Genomic DNA, 16280 nt, shown 5'->3' with positions numbered 1-16280 from the left:
AATGGACTTCTCCAAGTACTTATCCAATCCTTTTTTAAACACAGCTATACTAACTGCACTAACCACATCCTCTGGCATCAAATTCCAGAGTTTAATTATGCGTTGAGTAAAAAAGAACTTTTTCCGATAAGTTTTAAATGTGCCCCATGCTAACTTCATGGAGTGCCCCCTAGTCTTTCTACTATCCAAAAGAGTAAATAACCGATTCACATCTACCCGTTCTAGACCTCTCATGATTTTAAACATCTCTATCACATCCCCCCTCAGCCGTCTCTTCTCCAAGCTGAAAAGTCCTAACCTCTTTCTTCTTTCCTCATAGGGGAGCTGTTCCATTCCCCTTATCATTTTGATAGCCCTTCTCTATACCTTCTCCATCGCAATTATATCTTTTTTGAGATGCGGCGACCAGAATTGTACACAGTATTCAAGGTGCGGTCTCACCATGGAGCGATACAGAGGCATTATGACATTTTCCGTTTTATTCACCATTCCCTTTCTAATAATTCCTAACATTCTGCTTGCTTTTTTGACTGCCGCAGCACACTGAACCGACGATTTCAATGTGTTATCCACTATGACGCCTAGATCTCTTTCTTGGGTTGAGGCACCTAATATGGAACCCAACATTGTGTAATTATAGCATGGGTTATTTTTCCCTATATGCATCACCTTGCACTTATCCACATTAAATTTCATCTGCCATTTGGATGCCCAATTTTCCAGTCTCACAAGGTCTTCCTGCAATTTATCACAATCTGCTTGTGATTTAACTACTCTGAACAATTTTGTGCCATCTGCAAATTTGATTATCTCACTCGTCGTATTTCTTTCCAGATCATTTCTAAATATATTGAAAAGTAAGGGTCCCAATACAGATCTCTGAGGCACTCCACTGTCCACTCCCTTCCACTGAGAAAATTGTCCATTTAATCGTACTCTCTGTTTCCTGTCTTTTAGCCAGTTTGCAATCCACGAAAGGACATCGCCACCTAACCCATGACTTTTTACTTTTCCTAGAAGCCTCTCATGAGGAACTTTGTCAAACGCCTTCTGTAAATCCTACATACAATCCTTCTGTAAATACTACATCTACCGGTTCACCTTTATCCACATGTTTATTAACTCCTTCAAAAAAGTGAAGCAGATTTGTGAGGCAAGACTTGCCTTGGGTAAAGCCATGCTGACTTTGTTCCATTAAACCATGTCTTTCTATATGTTCTGTGATTTTGATGTTTAGAACACTTTCCACTATTTTTCCTGGCACTGAAGTCAGGCTAACCGGTCTGTAGTTTCCCGGATCGCCCCTGGAGCCCTTTTTAAATATTGGGGTTACATTTGCTATCCTCCAGTCTTCAGGTACAGTGGATGATTTTAATGATCCACTCCTCGGAGGGCCTTACGCCTTGGATTGCTGCCTACCCCGTTCCCCGGGGCTTCCCCTGGAACCACCACTACTGTGAGTACTTAGTCTATGGACCACTACTGTATCATCTCTAGTGAGGAACTTTATCTGTGTACCCCGCTCTGCAGACCACTACCATATCATCTCTAGTGAGGAACCCTCATCGGTGTACCCCGCTCTGCGGACCTGCTGTATCATCTCTACTGAGGAACCCTCGTCGGTGTACCCTGCTCCGCGGACCACTACCGTATCTTCTCTACTGAGGAGCCTCATCAGTGTACCCTGCTCTGCAGACCATTGCCATATCTTCTCTACTGAGGTATCCTCCTTGGGTATTCCCCACTTCACTGACTCTGTGGCAGCTCTGTGCCTGTATGACTTTCTCCTGCACTCCCCGCTCCATGGGCAGTGCCACTCTACTTCTTTAATAAAGACTCTAGTCATCTATCTGTGTGTGACGTCAGCTGAGACCTCGCCTCCCGACGGTGGGGCTCATAGGGCTCCTCCCTGTGGGCGGTACCATCTCTCACCTCGGCCCAGGGCCACATACCTACAAATCCTAATAATTATTTTAGAGAATTTGTTATTTGGAAAATCTATAGTCTTTTAAAATTCACCTGTTAATGAGCAGTATCATTCAGATCACTACTATTTTGGGAGACAGGTAAGGCTGTCCTAACAGGGGATATAATTGGAAATACAGCATGTAAAAAACAACATGGCACTGGAGGTGCATATGTGCAGGGTGACAAACCACTATTTAATAAAAATCTGGCAATGAACAATAAAACACAATATTTGGCAACACAAGTGAAATTGAATACTCTTATACATCCGAGAATTAAAAAGGGCTTTATTATAAACACACATTTTTCCTATATGGGAATAAACCGGGATGAATGATGGCAAATCTAGTAAGACATGAAACAGACCCCAAATTCTTATACACTCAAATTTCTTCTGAAGCTGATCAACATCCTTGTGCTATATTCTCATATACCTCTCACATTGGGAGGAGATTTTAATATTGTTCATGGATTGTTCAAGCTTTCCCTGAGAGCTAAAATCTGTTCAAGCTTTCCCTGAGATTGTTCAAGATTGTTCAAGATTGTTCAAGCTTTCCCTGAGAGCTAAAATCTGGTGAAGCGACAGACGATATACCTACCTCTGTACATATGTTCCTGATTTATGGTTCCAAGTTACATTTAATTGAGTTTATGAAAGTTCTCTTTAATAGTTTTCCTGTATACTTGTGTTAATGTATTCTGCCTTGAGGCGACTGCTTTAATGTATTTCCGCCCTGGAGGCGACTGTTCAGTTCCTTGTAAACCGGTGCAATATTTATTCTTTACAGGAACATCGGTATATAAAAATTAAAAATAAATAAATAAATAAATAAATATTGTACATGACCCAGAAATGGACAAGTTTTCCACATATCCTCAGATATCTCTCTCTAAGAACAAAGGAATTGCATATCTTTGTAACTCGTTGAATCTATTGGATGTCTGGAGAAATTGACACCCCACAGATTGAGATTACACACATATCAAGGACACATAACTCTCAGTCTCTGTTAGATTATATTTTGATACCCATTTCAAGTTTTTCACAGGGGTTGGGAATCAGAAATTGATCCCTTGGAAATCTCAGATCACACCCCCATGTAGGTGGATTTAAAGTGATTCCTGCCCCAATCTTTTTCTCAGAAATGGAGGTCTCCCATGTATTTCTATAAAGACACAAAATTTCAGGAATATTTAAAGAAGTGGAAAGATTTTGATGCATGTACAGGTGAATTTTAAAACCAGCGTGTGGGCACACATGTATGTGCCTAGGCTGGCTCACGCAAAAGCAGGTGGCCATTTTATAACATATGCGTGTATATGTATGCATGTTATAAAATAGGCTGAACGTGCATACATGGGCGCACGAGTTTATAATGGACTCATGCATATGTGCAAAAATGCCGCTTCTACTGCGTGAGTGGGGGAATTTTAAGAGAAACGCTTGCCGACACAATTACCACTGTTTCCCCAGATCGTTCCCAATTTGCCTAGACAAGGGATAGGACTTCCTAACCCCCCTACTTAAATAGCCTCCCTTTTATCCTGTTAGCCCTGGCCCTTAAAACCCCGCTGACTAACCTAGATTGTATTTTATTTCTTACACGCTATCCATAGCAGCAGTAAAGTTATGAGGTAGGGGACCCTGGTGCGCATTTCTGCGCCTAAAGTATTTACGTGCTGGTTTCGTTCATAAATCTAGGAATGCCCATGCCCAACCCAGAACCCGCCCACGCCCCGCTCCTTTTTTTGAGAAAAAATTTTTGTGCGCGTAGCGGGAGATACGCACATACACGAACGCTTTTTTAAAATCCGTGTGATGTAAGCCGGCCCGACCAACTTGCATATCTCTCAGTTTCGGTGCATGTAGGGCTTTTAAAATGCACCTCTTAATGAGCAGCATCATTCAGATCCACTACTATTCTGCGAGACAGCTAAGGCTGTCCTAACGGGGGATATGGCTGCATATGCAGCACGTAAAAAAACAACTTATGGCACTGGAGATTTTGAGACTGGAACACCAATTGCTGGGTGACAAGCCACTATTTAATAAAAATCTGGCAGTGAACAATAAAACACAATATTTGGCAGTGCAGGCGAAATTGAATACTCTTATACATCAGAGAATTAAAAAGATCTTTATTATAAACACACATTTTTCCTATATGGGAATAAACCAGGATGAATGATGGCAAATCTAGTAAGACATAAAACAGCTACCATTTATATCATAGCTTTAAGGAATACTTCAGGAATATTAGTAAATACTGCTAAAGAGATTGGTGATTTATTCAATCAGTATTATAAGATTTTATATACAGCTGAGGAAGGTGATGTAACAGCAATACAAACATACTTGGAATCCTCCTCCTTACCGAAGCTGTTGCCCAATCAATTATCAATTCAAAATGCCCCTTTAAGTGCTCAAGAAATTTGGGAGGCTATCAAACATTCCAAACTCTTCAAATCCCAAGGCCCTGATAGTTTGACAGGAGAATTTTACAAATTACTGTATTAATAGATGAAATATGCCATGGATGGCCGGTGCCATCTTGTTCTCCTACCATGTGACAGGGGCCGACCATTGGCACCGGTAGCCCCTGTGACATAGTAAGGGCAAAGGCTATCGGCGCCATTTTGAATACCGGCAGCCGAGGGTGTGAGTGCAGGAGGTAGCTCCCAGACCCCCCGCTGGACCACCAGGGAGTTTTGGTAAGTCTTGGGGGGGGGTCAGGAGGATGGGGGGTTTGTTTAAATTTGCTCCTTTAGACGGCTGAATAATTCGGCGAAGATTCATTGTATTTGTGGGGAATCGCGATACGTTTTGCTTCCCCACGAATACAACGAATATGGACCTATTGTTGCGGATTACCAATATGTTAGAAACGAATGCACACCCCTAGTGACCTGTTGCAAAGGTAAAGCTAGGGAGTGGAGCCTGCGCTTAAATACTAAAGCTCTGCTAATGTCATCATTTGGGCTAGGTTCCCACTGCGGTCCCTACTTAAGCACTGAAGATGCGTGCGTGCCTAGGGAGGGGCATGGTGCCGAGTAGCAGCGTTTCTCCACAGGCCACGCGGAGAGGCCCGACGTGAAGCAATGGACGCGGTGGCTGGACCGTGAACTCCAGTACAGCAGCTGAGCCGGAGGCACCAGGGGAGGCCCGAGGACAGAGCTGGTGGCCCACCACCGTTAGAAAGGAGAAACCAGGAGCTGGAGTTACTGCAGAGAGGTGAGGGGGTCATGCCGTGGGTCTGCTGCAGACAGCACACGTAACAAAAAACAATAAATCATAAAATTAAATGAAAATTACAATAAATATCTTATTAAAAAACAAATAAATTTTACTCCCTCAGAGATCTCCTGTATTTTCCCATGCTTTCTTGAATTCAGATACCATTTTTGCCTCCACTATCTCCACTAGGAGGTCATTCTGTGCATCCAATACCCTCTCTGTAAGCAAATATTTCCTAAGATTACTCCTTAGTCTATCCCCCTTCATTCTCATCCCATGGCCCAGGGGAAGTTCTATAATAAGTCAGGGTGAGGCAGCCCTTCAGGTGACAGAATTTTGAGGCAGAAAAAAATGCCTCTCTGAGAACGCCACTGTGGCATCTGCCTTACCCTGCCTGCCCCTACTGCAGCTGCCGACTCAGGCCGGTGGCGGCAGAAAAGAGTAGGGATGCCACTGCTGGAGGCCAGGCCAGCAGCATGAAGGAGGGACACCACCGCCGCTGGAAACCAGGCTGGTGACGTGGAGCAGGGATGCGACACTGCCGGAGGCCAGGCCGATGGTGTGGAGGAGAGACACCGACACCGCTGGAGGCAAGCCAGCAGTGTGGAGGAGGGACGTCGACACCACTGGAGGCCAGACCGGCATGCCTGTAGTCTAAAGAGAGGAGGAGTGGGGGGTGGAGTGAGAGGGGGTAGAGCGAGAGGTGGCGGGGAGATGGGGGCACCATCTCATCCCTTGCCTCAGGTGGCAGATTGCCTTGAGCCACCCCTGCCATGGCCTGTTGTTCTAGATCCTCCCTTTCTTATGAAAGATGCTAGTCTCCTGTTCATGGAAACCTTTGAGATATTTAAATGCCTCCATCATATCTCGACTATCTCACCTTTCCTCTAAGGTATACATGTTTAGATCTTTAAGTCTATCCCCATATGCATTAGAACGAAGGCCAGTGATCATTTTAGAAGCAACCCTATGGACCGACTCCAACCAGTATATATCCTTTTGAAGGTGCAGTCTCCAGAATTGTACAGAATATTCCAAATGAGGTATCACCAGGGACCTATACAGGTGAGACTGTGCCGCTGTATTTACCCTGCTAGTTAGCCAGATATTTATCCAGCTAACTAGCCGATCTGCACAGCGGCTGAAATTGGACCTCATAAAGTTTAAAGGTTTCCATGCTCTCAAAGGCAGCGAAGCAATGTGACAAGGCTATAGCTAAAGCATAGAGAGAGGAATATTGAGTAAGAAAAAGGAAGTGATAATCCCTTTGTACAGGTCCTTGGTGAGGCCTCACCTAGAGTACTGTGTTCATTTCTGGAGACTGTATCTCAAAAAGGACAGAGACAGGATGGAGGTAGTCCAGAGAAGGGTGACCAAAATGGTGGGAGGTTTTCATCAAATGATTTATGAGGAGAGGTTGAAGGACCTAAATATGTATACCCTTGAGGAGAAGAGGAGCAGAGGAGATATACAGACCATCAGATTCTTGAAAGGTTTTAATGATGCATGATCAACAACAAATCTTTTCTGCTGTAAAGAAGCCAATAAAACTAGGAGTCATGAAATGAAACTCTGGGGAGGACAACTTAGAATCAATGTCAGGAAATATTTCTTCATGGAGAGGGTGGTAGATGCCTTTAATGCCTTTCCAGAGGAGATGGTGAAGACAAAAACAGTGAAAGATTCCAAAGGGGCAAGGGATAAACATTGTGGATCCCTAAAAGCAAGGAGGAGGGGAATGAAGTAAGAGATATGGGGGGTAACTTGCTGGTGTGGTGGATACTACCCTTAACAAATAAGTCTTCATACTGTTGATGCAACTCCATCATTGCTCGCTGCTTCAACGGCAGGTGGAAAAAAGGAATTGGATTCAGACAACTAACAAGGACATTGAACTGTACAGTCTGGGAAAACAAATAAGCATGGGGGTAACTTGCTTGATGTGGTGGTTACTACTCCCCCCGCTGGACCACCAGGGAGTTTTGGTAAGTTTTGGGGGGGTTCAGGAGGGGGGGGGGGGTTGTAGTTAATTCAATTTTAGCCAGGAAATGAATAAGAATGAACGCATTAACGTATCGGGGGGCCCCCCTTGCCGAATGCAACGTATCTGCCCCCCAACGAATATGAATTCCGAATGCAACGCATGGCGTTCCTCTGCACATCCCTACAGGTCACCTCACTTGTCGAGTACTCGTTGCCTCCTTCGAGATTCATCTCCTTCGAGATTCTGGTTCCTGTCTCCTTGTGCCTACGTTCCTGCCTTGCACCTTTCCTCAGATTGCCTACAAGGACTTTGACTTTGCTTCACCTGACCACGCCATTGACTCTCTCCAAGCCCGGACCTCTGCTTCACCTGACCACACCATTGACTCTCTCCAGACCCAGACCTCTGCATTGCCTGACTATGATGTTGCCTCTCTCCAGACCCAGACTCTGGCTTGTAGATTCCAGTTCAGTTTTTGCATTGCCTGACTATGTCGTTGCCTCTCTCTAGACCCAGACCTCTGCATTGCCTGACTACGTTGTTGCCTCTCTCCAGACCCATACCTCTGCATTGCCTGACTATGCCATTGCCTCTCTCCAGACCCGGACCTCTAAATTGCCTGACTACACCACTAGACTATCTCCGTGATCAGACCTCAGCTTTGCTTGCCATTGCTTCCAGATTGCCGCCAGCCCTGACTCAAGCCTGCTCCTCGACGCCTCTCCAGCTTACTTCTTGGACTTGGTTAATTCAGGCTTCGGCCTGCTCTTGCTCAGGCACCCCTTCTCTGCCTTCATTCCTTAGGTGCCCGATTCTCCAGGACACTACCTTGTCCACTGTAAGACAGTACCATCTCTCTCATGCTGTCTTTGGGCTGAACTCAATCTCTTCATTGACTACATACAGAGGCCCACCTGTCCAGCTGGCCCTGGCACTCAAAGGCTCAACCCACGGGGAATGAGGGCTGGTATTGGTGAAGCTCCAGCTGGCCTCTGTTCATCAGCTCACTCCACCTGCCGACAGTGGGGACCCGTAGATCCCTACCCACGGGTTGCGGCAACCCCATCTCAGCCCAAGGGTCCTCCTCCAGCGCAACAATTTTATTATTTTATTGCATATTAACCGTTATGATTGAATACAGAATGACGGTATACAAAAGCAATACATTTATTAATAAATGGGCATTGAAAGAGCTAGACAAATTGCTCGAATAGGCAGACTAGATGGGGCATATGGTCTTTTTCTGCCATCATGTTTCTATATGTGTGTGTATGTGAATGAGGGAGAGAGCTTATATGTGTAAGAGTGGGAGTGTGTGTAACAGCATGGTGTGTATATGAGAGATCCTGTGTGCATGTATGTGTGTGTGTGTGTGTGTGTGAGAGAGAGAGAGAGAAAGAGAAAGAGAGAGAACATGGGTGGTATTTATTTATTTATTTATTTATTTATTATTTTTATATACCGACATTCATCTCAATTGAGATATCACACCGGTTTACATTCAGGTACTGTAGGTATTTCCCTATCCCCAGAGGGCTTACAATCTAAGTTTTTGTACCTGAGGCAATGTAGGGTAAAGTGACTTGCCCAAGGTCACAAGGAGTGACAGCGGGACTTGAACCTTGGTCTCCTGGTTCATAGTCCACTGCTCTAACCACTAGGCTATTCCTCCTCCCTCCTTGTGTTTGTGTGTTTGTAAATAACAGAGAAGAAAATTTGTGTTCCTTTTCTTCCCTCCTCCACTTCCCACTAATTCACAACAATCTCAGAGTGACTGGAAATAAAAAATTTGCAGGTACTGATGTGGGATTTTTTTAGTCCTTACTTTTATGGCTTGTTATTTGATGTGTCTGCTGGTTTCAAATATTTTATTGGTATTTTGTTAATAAGAGTTTTTAATATATTGGATATTATTTCATTCATCATGTATTTTGAAATATTTCTTTTTGATTAGTATAGTTTAACTATTATGATTGATGCTTTATATTGCTTGATTTCATTGTTTGATATTTTATGAGGAATGGTGCTGCTTGATTTTTCAATTGTTGCACTGCATACAGACTCTGGCTTGTAGATTCCAGTTCAGTTTTTGTCTACCGGTTTCTGTTTATAGTTTTTAGTCACTTTATTCTGTATTTGATGAAGGTCTCTCTCTGTTCTGTATATATGACTGAAGTCCAAAGAAACAAACCGGAAACCGATCCAATATTGCAAGTAGCGACCAAAAAGTAGAAGATCGGTAAAAACACCAGGATTTCTTTATTATCACAAATCATTACAAGCTGCCCGACTCAGGCTGAGTTTCGCTCATGTATGAGCTGCTTCAGGGGCAAAAGGCACGATGCTCTTCGTCATAAAAATGAAGCATCTAAAAAGCGTGTTCATTGTATATATTCTAAAGAGGATTCTGCATTTCCATTCGATTTGATATGCGTGTCAAGACCTGCAAGCTGGAGTCCGTAATGGATCACTGCTTTCTTCACAAATATCAAAATCGCCATATTTCTGTTTATATTTTTTACTTTATTCTGTATTTGATGAGGGTCTCTCTGTGTTCTGTATATGTGACTGAAGTGACATAGTTTCTGTGTAGAGATGTACAGGAGTCTGGACTGTACTGTTTTCTAATAGGAGGTGTGTTGGTGTTTTAGGGCCTGGTATAATACCTCAGTGTTGCCTTTTCATAGGTAGGGTTTTTACTGTTTGAGAGCTGGCAGTTAGTGTTGTTTTGGTATGGAAGGTTTAGTAAATTGTAACTGAAATAGTTTATTCTTAGCTTTCTGAGAACCAAGCCCACATCCAACACACTTTACAATAGTCCTAATGCCATATGGGTTCCAAATATCTTTTTTGGTTTTATTTTTAGGGTTTATTGATTGGCACTACAGCAGTACATGTAAATATAATATAAATGTTATTTTAAGTGATATTTTTACCTCAGAGACTGTATTTTAGATGTTCTTTTTCATGTAAAATGTGCTATAAATGCATAGGTCCTGATTTTCAAAAGGATTTACATGCATAAAACTGGGATTTACACATGTAAATGCACTTCACATGCATAATGGCTTTTGAAAATTGCTACAATAGCATGTTACATATACATGAGGAACTCCTTTGAAAATTTACCTGATAATTTTAATTGTATGTGGAGAGGCCTGTGGGGGGTAGGACTCAAGGCTGTAAATTTCATCAAGGATGCCTAATACCCTTGCACTGGCCCTGTTTGAGGGCCACACACAGAAAATGCAGATGGAGAAAAAGCAGAGGCACCTGAAGCCATACAAAGTTAGAGTTAGGAAAATAATACACCAGAAGACTGGGAGCTGGGAGGAGTTCAGTGCTATATTTCTTAAATTGTTGAGGATAGCAGTTCCCTGATAGAGAAAATGCCATCTGCCTGGCTTTACCCAAGTCAAGTCTTGCCTCACAAATCTGCTTCACTTCTTTGAAGGAGTTAATAAACATGTGGATAAAGGTGAACTGGTAGATGTAGTGTATTTGGATTTTGAGAAGGCATTAGACAAAGTTCCTCATGAGAGACTTCTAGGAAAAGTAAAAAGTTATGGGATAGGAGGTGATGTCCTTTCGTGGATTACAAACTGGTTAAAAGACAGGAAACAGAGAGTAGAATTAAATGGACAGTGGAAGGGAGTGGACAGTGGAGTGCCTCAGGGATCTGTATTGGGACCCTTACTTTTCAATATATTTATAAATGATCTGGAAAGAAATACGACGAGTGAGGTAATCAAATTTGCAGATGATACAAAATTGTTCAAAGTAGTTAAATCACAAGCAGATTGTGATAAATTGCAGGAAGACCTTGTGAGACTGGAAAATTGGGCATCAAAATGGCAAATGAAATTTAATGTGGATAAGTGCAAGGTGATGCATATAGGGAAAAATAATCCATGCTATAGTTATACAGTGTTATGTTCCATGTTGGGTGCTACCACCTAAAAAAGAGATCTAGTTGTCATAGTGGATAACACATTGAAATCGTTGGTTCAGTGTGATGCGGCAGTCAAAACAGCAAACAGAATGTTGGGAATTATTAAAAAAGGGAATGGTGAATAAAACGGAAAATGTCATAATGTCTCTGTATCGCTCCATGGTGAGACCGCACCTTGAATACTGTGTACAATTCTGGTCGCCGCATCTCAAAAAAGATATAGTTGCGATGGAGAAGGTACAGAGAAGGGCAACCAAAATGATAAGGGGAATGGAATAGTTCCCCTATGAGGAAAGACTAAAGAGGTTAGGACTTTTCAACTTGGAGAAGAAATGGCTGAGGGGGTATATGATAAAGGTGTTTAAATTCATGAAAGGTCTAGAACAGGTAGATGTGAATCGATTATTTACTCTTATCCAATCCTTTTTAAACACAGCTACACTAACTGCACTAACCATATCCTCTGGCACTCCATGAAGTTAGCATGTGGCACATTTAAAACTAATCTGAGAAAGCTCTTTTTCACTCAACGCACAATTAAACTCTGGAATTTGTTGCCAGAGGATGAGGTTAGTGCAATTAGTGTCGCTGTTTAAAAAAGGATTGGATAAGTTCTTGGAGGAGAAGTGCCTTACCTGCTATTAATTAAGCTGACTTAGAAAATAGCCACTGCTATTACTAGCAACAGTAACATGGAATAGACTTAGTTTCTGGGTACTTGCCAGAGTCTTATGGCCTGGATTGGCCACTGTTGGAAACAGGATGCTGGGCTTGATGGACCCTTGGTCTGACCCAGTATGACATGTTCTTATGTTCTCCCATGGTACAGGGAGAAGCCCACAGTGGGTTCGAAAGAGCTCTAGACTCATTGCCTGAAAAATCTCACACTTTGGCCTACAATCCCACTCACTGGGGCGCTAAATCTCACTCATTGGGAGGGACACCCTTGGCGTCTCTGCTTCTGGGGAGATTGTCCTTAAATATAGTTTCCTAATATAACACTTCTCTTCTGGATTCTCTGGAGATCCAGGCCTTCCCTTCTTCTGGGCTCTGTAACTTTTCTCTCCTTTCAGGCACCCCTTGCCCAAAAGGATATCATTTCTTCTGGCCCTGGCCCTGTAAAGGGACAGACCTATCCAAGCGTCCCCTGCAAGGAAAGACACCTGCTCCTTCAGCCCTGTGCTAAGGCTGATGCTGAACTTCTCCTGTGTCACATCAGCACAGGAGTTTTGTTAGATCTCAAACTCCTCCCAAAGGAGAGTGGGACACTGTACTAACGCACCTACAGTGCACCCTACCTCACACATAGGAGCAGCATCTGAATGGAAATCTCTTTGTGCTGCTGGCAGGATAGCCTGTTTGAGGCCAGAATTCCCATTCCACTAAAGGGCAAACAGTGCTAGTAAGGGGCACATTTTGGGGTCCCCTTACAAGTACATGTGTGGGGACAGGTTTCAGCTGCATCTAGGCCTGATATTAAAGGCCTGACAGAAAAAAAAACAGATTTTTCCTTGCTTCCTGAAGTGGGATTAGTCATATATTTGGAAAACCTTTTCTAGGAGAGTTCCATACGATAGGTCCTGCTCCTGAAAGGTATCCTTGGCAGCTATCTGTTCTTTTGATTTCTTTTGCTGCCGGAATTGTTACAGAGGCACCAGCTGAGGATCTTAGTGGTCTTCGGGACATGTATGACAGCCTTTCTTTTAAGTAAGTAGGTCCAATTCCTGTTAGAGGCTGGAACATATTAACATTTATAACATAGTAACATTCTGTAGTTGTTGGAAGATAAGAAATCTTGACCCACTCAGCTGCCATCAACTCCTCCCCCTTGAGGCCGGACCAGGTATGACTGAATTCTATCAACCAAAAACAAACAGATGAGCAATTTGCAGCCTACTATCCTAACACCCGCACAAAAAAAGAATTCCTGCACTTTATAATTCTCATAAAGGTGAACTTTTTATAAGCCGTGTGTGCCAAAACCGGGAGATACGCGAGTATGTTGGGCCGGGGCGCACCGAGCAGATTTTAAAAGCTGCCCATGAATGCGCATATCTCCGGCTACATGCACAAATGAAAAAGTCCAAAAAAAGGATCGGGGCGGCGTGGGTATGTCGAGGGGAAGACCAAGAGATGTGCGCGTATATACTTACATGCACAGGCACGGGCCTGGGTCCCCTGTCGCATCACTTTACTTCTGCGATGGATGGCATGCAAATTAGAAAACGAAAAAAAGTAAAGAGGTGAGTGGGGTTTTAACGGCTGAGGTTAGGGTGAAGGGAGGCTCTTTAATTAGGGGGGGTGAGGAAGTCTTACCCCTTAACTGAGCGAACTGGGAATGAACTGGAAAAACTGGTAATTGCATCGGTGCACGTGTCTACTAAAATCCCCCCACTTAAGTGGCAGAAGTGGCATTTGCGTGCATATGAGTGCCCCCACTTAAAATTGTGCACACATGTGCGCGCGTGCAGCCTGTTTTATATCATGCACGCGTGTATGCACGTATGTTATAAAATGGCCTCATCCTTTGGCGGGAGCTGGCATATGTGCGTACCCGTGCACCCATTTCAAAGTTACCATCACAGAGAGCCCGATTTTCAATAATCCTCATTTAAGTCACCAAATGTGCACATACCTGTAAGTGGGCCAGCAGAGATTTATGTTAGTAATTTAAAAACTGTGTGGCAAGAACCACACAGTTCATAAAATGCCATGTATTTCTACCCCAAAATTACGTGTGTGTGTTTTAGTACCCGTGTATATTTTTAATGCAGGAAAACGCATGTTATCCATTTTATAAAATTCAGTATATATTTTACATGACTAATGATCATAACACGTGCATGTAATAACCCTGAGCTATACACTGAAGCATGTATTTCATAATGAATGTATGCACGCCACTTTTGAAAATACTTACTTCTGCTTGCACTTTCAATCCCCAATTCTCAGATACCTCCACCAGTTCACCCAGCACTTCACCCTAAGCCCCCACTGCTTAATCCTGACCTTCCACCCAGAAATTGCAGATGACAGATAGGAGGAATTTCACTTCCATGACTCAATTAGCAGGTTTAAAAGCATACAGACATGTCTGGTAGCATATGTACGAATGCCACTTACAAAACAGCAGTTTATGCGCGTTCTTCCAAATCCCATCCTGGAACATCAGTAAACTGCCCCTTTTTTTACCTATTAACCTTTATGCACGACACTGCAAGTAGAGGCATGCTCACAATGTTTCTAAAATAGCTTATATGTGTATGCGTGCTATTTACATGTGTATATGCTGATTTTATGTGTGGAAACCTTTTGAAAATTAACCTAACTACATAGGAAAATGAGCTATTCTGACCACTATCAATCCATGCTGTGCACAGTGTATTCAGTGTATTCACAGTGTTGTCCAGATCAGAGCTGTAGTCTAGTGGGTCTATGTTGGACTCCCTCTGTGATTCGAGTCAAAGCACATTATTTTCTCAGGTCTCAATTTGCCCAACTAGGTAACCTTTTTTTTTTTTTTTTATTGTTCCTACTCATAGAATTATAAGGTTGTTCATTGCCAACAGGATGAAGCATGGGCCAGGGCCAAAGCGGTAATACCAAATGCACATCCTTCCGTATTTAACTTTAAGAATGGTACTTCAATTACAATACAGAGCTGTTTAAAGCTTCCTGCAGCAGAACATGCTGAAATGCCAAGTTTAAAAATAAGAAGTTCCACGCATAACTAGTTGAGTCCACGTGTGCAGTAGTGCATGTGGATCCTCCAAAAAATACCCTTGTCAGACCTCCTGACATGGCCAGAAAATTTGGCATAGATAGGATACCAAACATGAAAGTTGTTAAGAGTCTCTCTCTCTCTCTCTCTCTCTCTCTCTCACACACACACACACACACACACTCACACAAATATGGAGATATCATAATCCTTCTTCCTTTCAGAAAATAGGCTAAAAATGAATTTCCTATCTTCATTTAAGCACAAAAGGCAAAGATCAACTGTCTAGTGAGAATTTGAAATGGGTTTCAAGATTATATATTGAAGATATTTTGCTACTTAATCTACAAAGTATAACTCGTAGCAAGAAACGGGGGGAGCTAAAGGACTGCCTTTCAGTGACTGTGTAATAAAAGCAAGCACGCTACATTAGGAGATCACGGAAAACAGCTGGTTTTTCCAATAACCAGGAGTCATGGATTGAGGCAGCCTGTCTGACCTCCTTTCCCTTCCTTAGCACAGTTATCGTTATCAGCCGTAAAACGCAGGAGGGTTTGAAGTGGAAATATCTATCCTCCTATCACAACCTGCATGCAAAAAAGATGTCGGCTGCTATTCTGCACAATTTCCCCAAGTGTTTCGCCTGTGGTGATTTTTTTTTTCAGGCTGTAAAAATATAATAAAGATATTTGTGCCAGCCTGGGAACATCTGTCTCCTTCAAGGAGATTTTCTCCTGTGTATGATTCCATGCCTTCCTCTGAGATTTTCAGAACAGTGGCCACAAAGAAAAGTGTCAAGGAGCAATCAAATTGTTTCTTGGAAACATCATTAGCTGAAGTTTATACAGTTATCCGCAGGGGATGGCGTCTTTGCTGGTACCTAATATTCTGGAAGAATTGCAACACAGATGCCCAGGCACTAAATAACCTGTAGAAGAGTTTCTCACTATTGCAAGATAAGATTCATTTATAACTGGGTTTTTGTTTTTTTTGTTTTGTGGCTATTCAAATTATTATATCCCAAGCCATGCATTGAAGGCCCCTGATGGGATGTGAGGTGGGGGGGGGGGGGGGGAGGAGATTCCTGGGAGATAATGCAGGAGGAGGAGCAGGAGAAATGGAGGAGACAGTGCAGGAGAAAGAGGAGGAGGAAGAGCAGGTAAAGGACAGCAGGCAGGAAGCTTAGGAAGAGGAGGCAAGAAGGAAGAGAAAAAAAAGGGAGAGAAACAGGAGACGGGAATAGGGAGAGAAGGAGCAGAAAGTGCAAAAATAGCCACGGAAGAAGAAAAAAAGACAGAGAAAGAAGAGACAGAAGCGAAACAGAAAATAAAAAGGAAGACCAGAGAGAGAGCGAAAACAACAAAAGAGCCCTGGAGGAGTGGATGAGACGTCCCCAACCCCGCTAATCTCAGGCTGAGCT

The sequence above is a fragment of the Rhinatrema bivittatum genome, chromosome 4 (assembly GCF_901001135.1).
Source record: "Rhinatrema bivittatum chromosome 4, aRhiBiv1.1, whole genome shotgun sequence".
Classification (NCBI taxonomy): domain Eukaryota; kingdom Metazoa; phylum Chordata; class Amphibia; order Gymnophiona; family Rhinatrematidae; genus Rhinatrema; species Rhinatrema bivittatum.
This window is presented reverse-complemented; position numbering follows the sequence as displayed.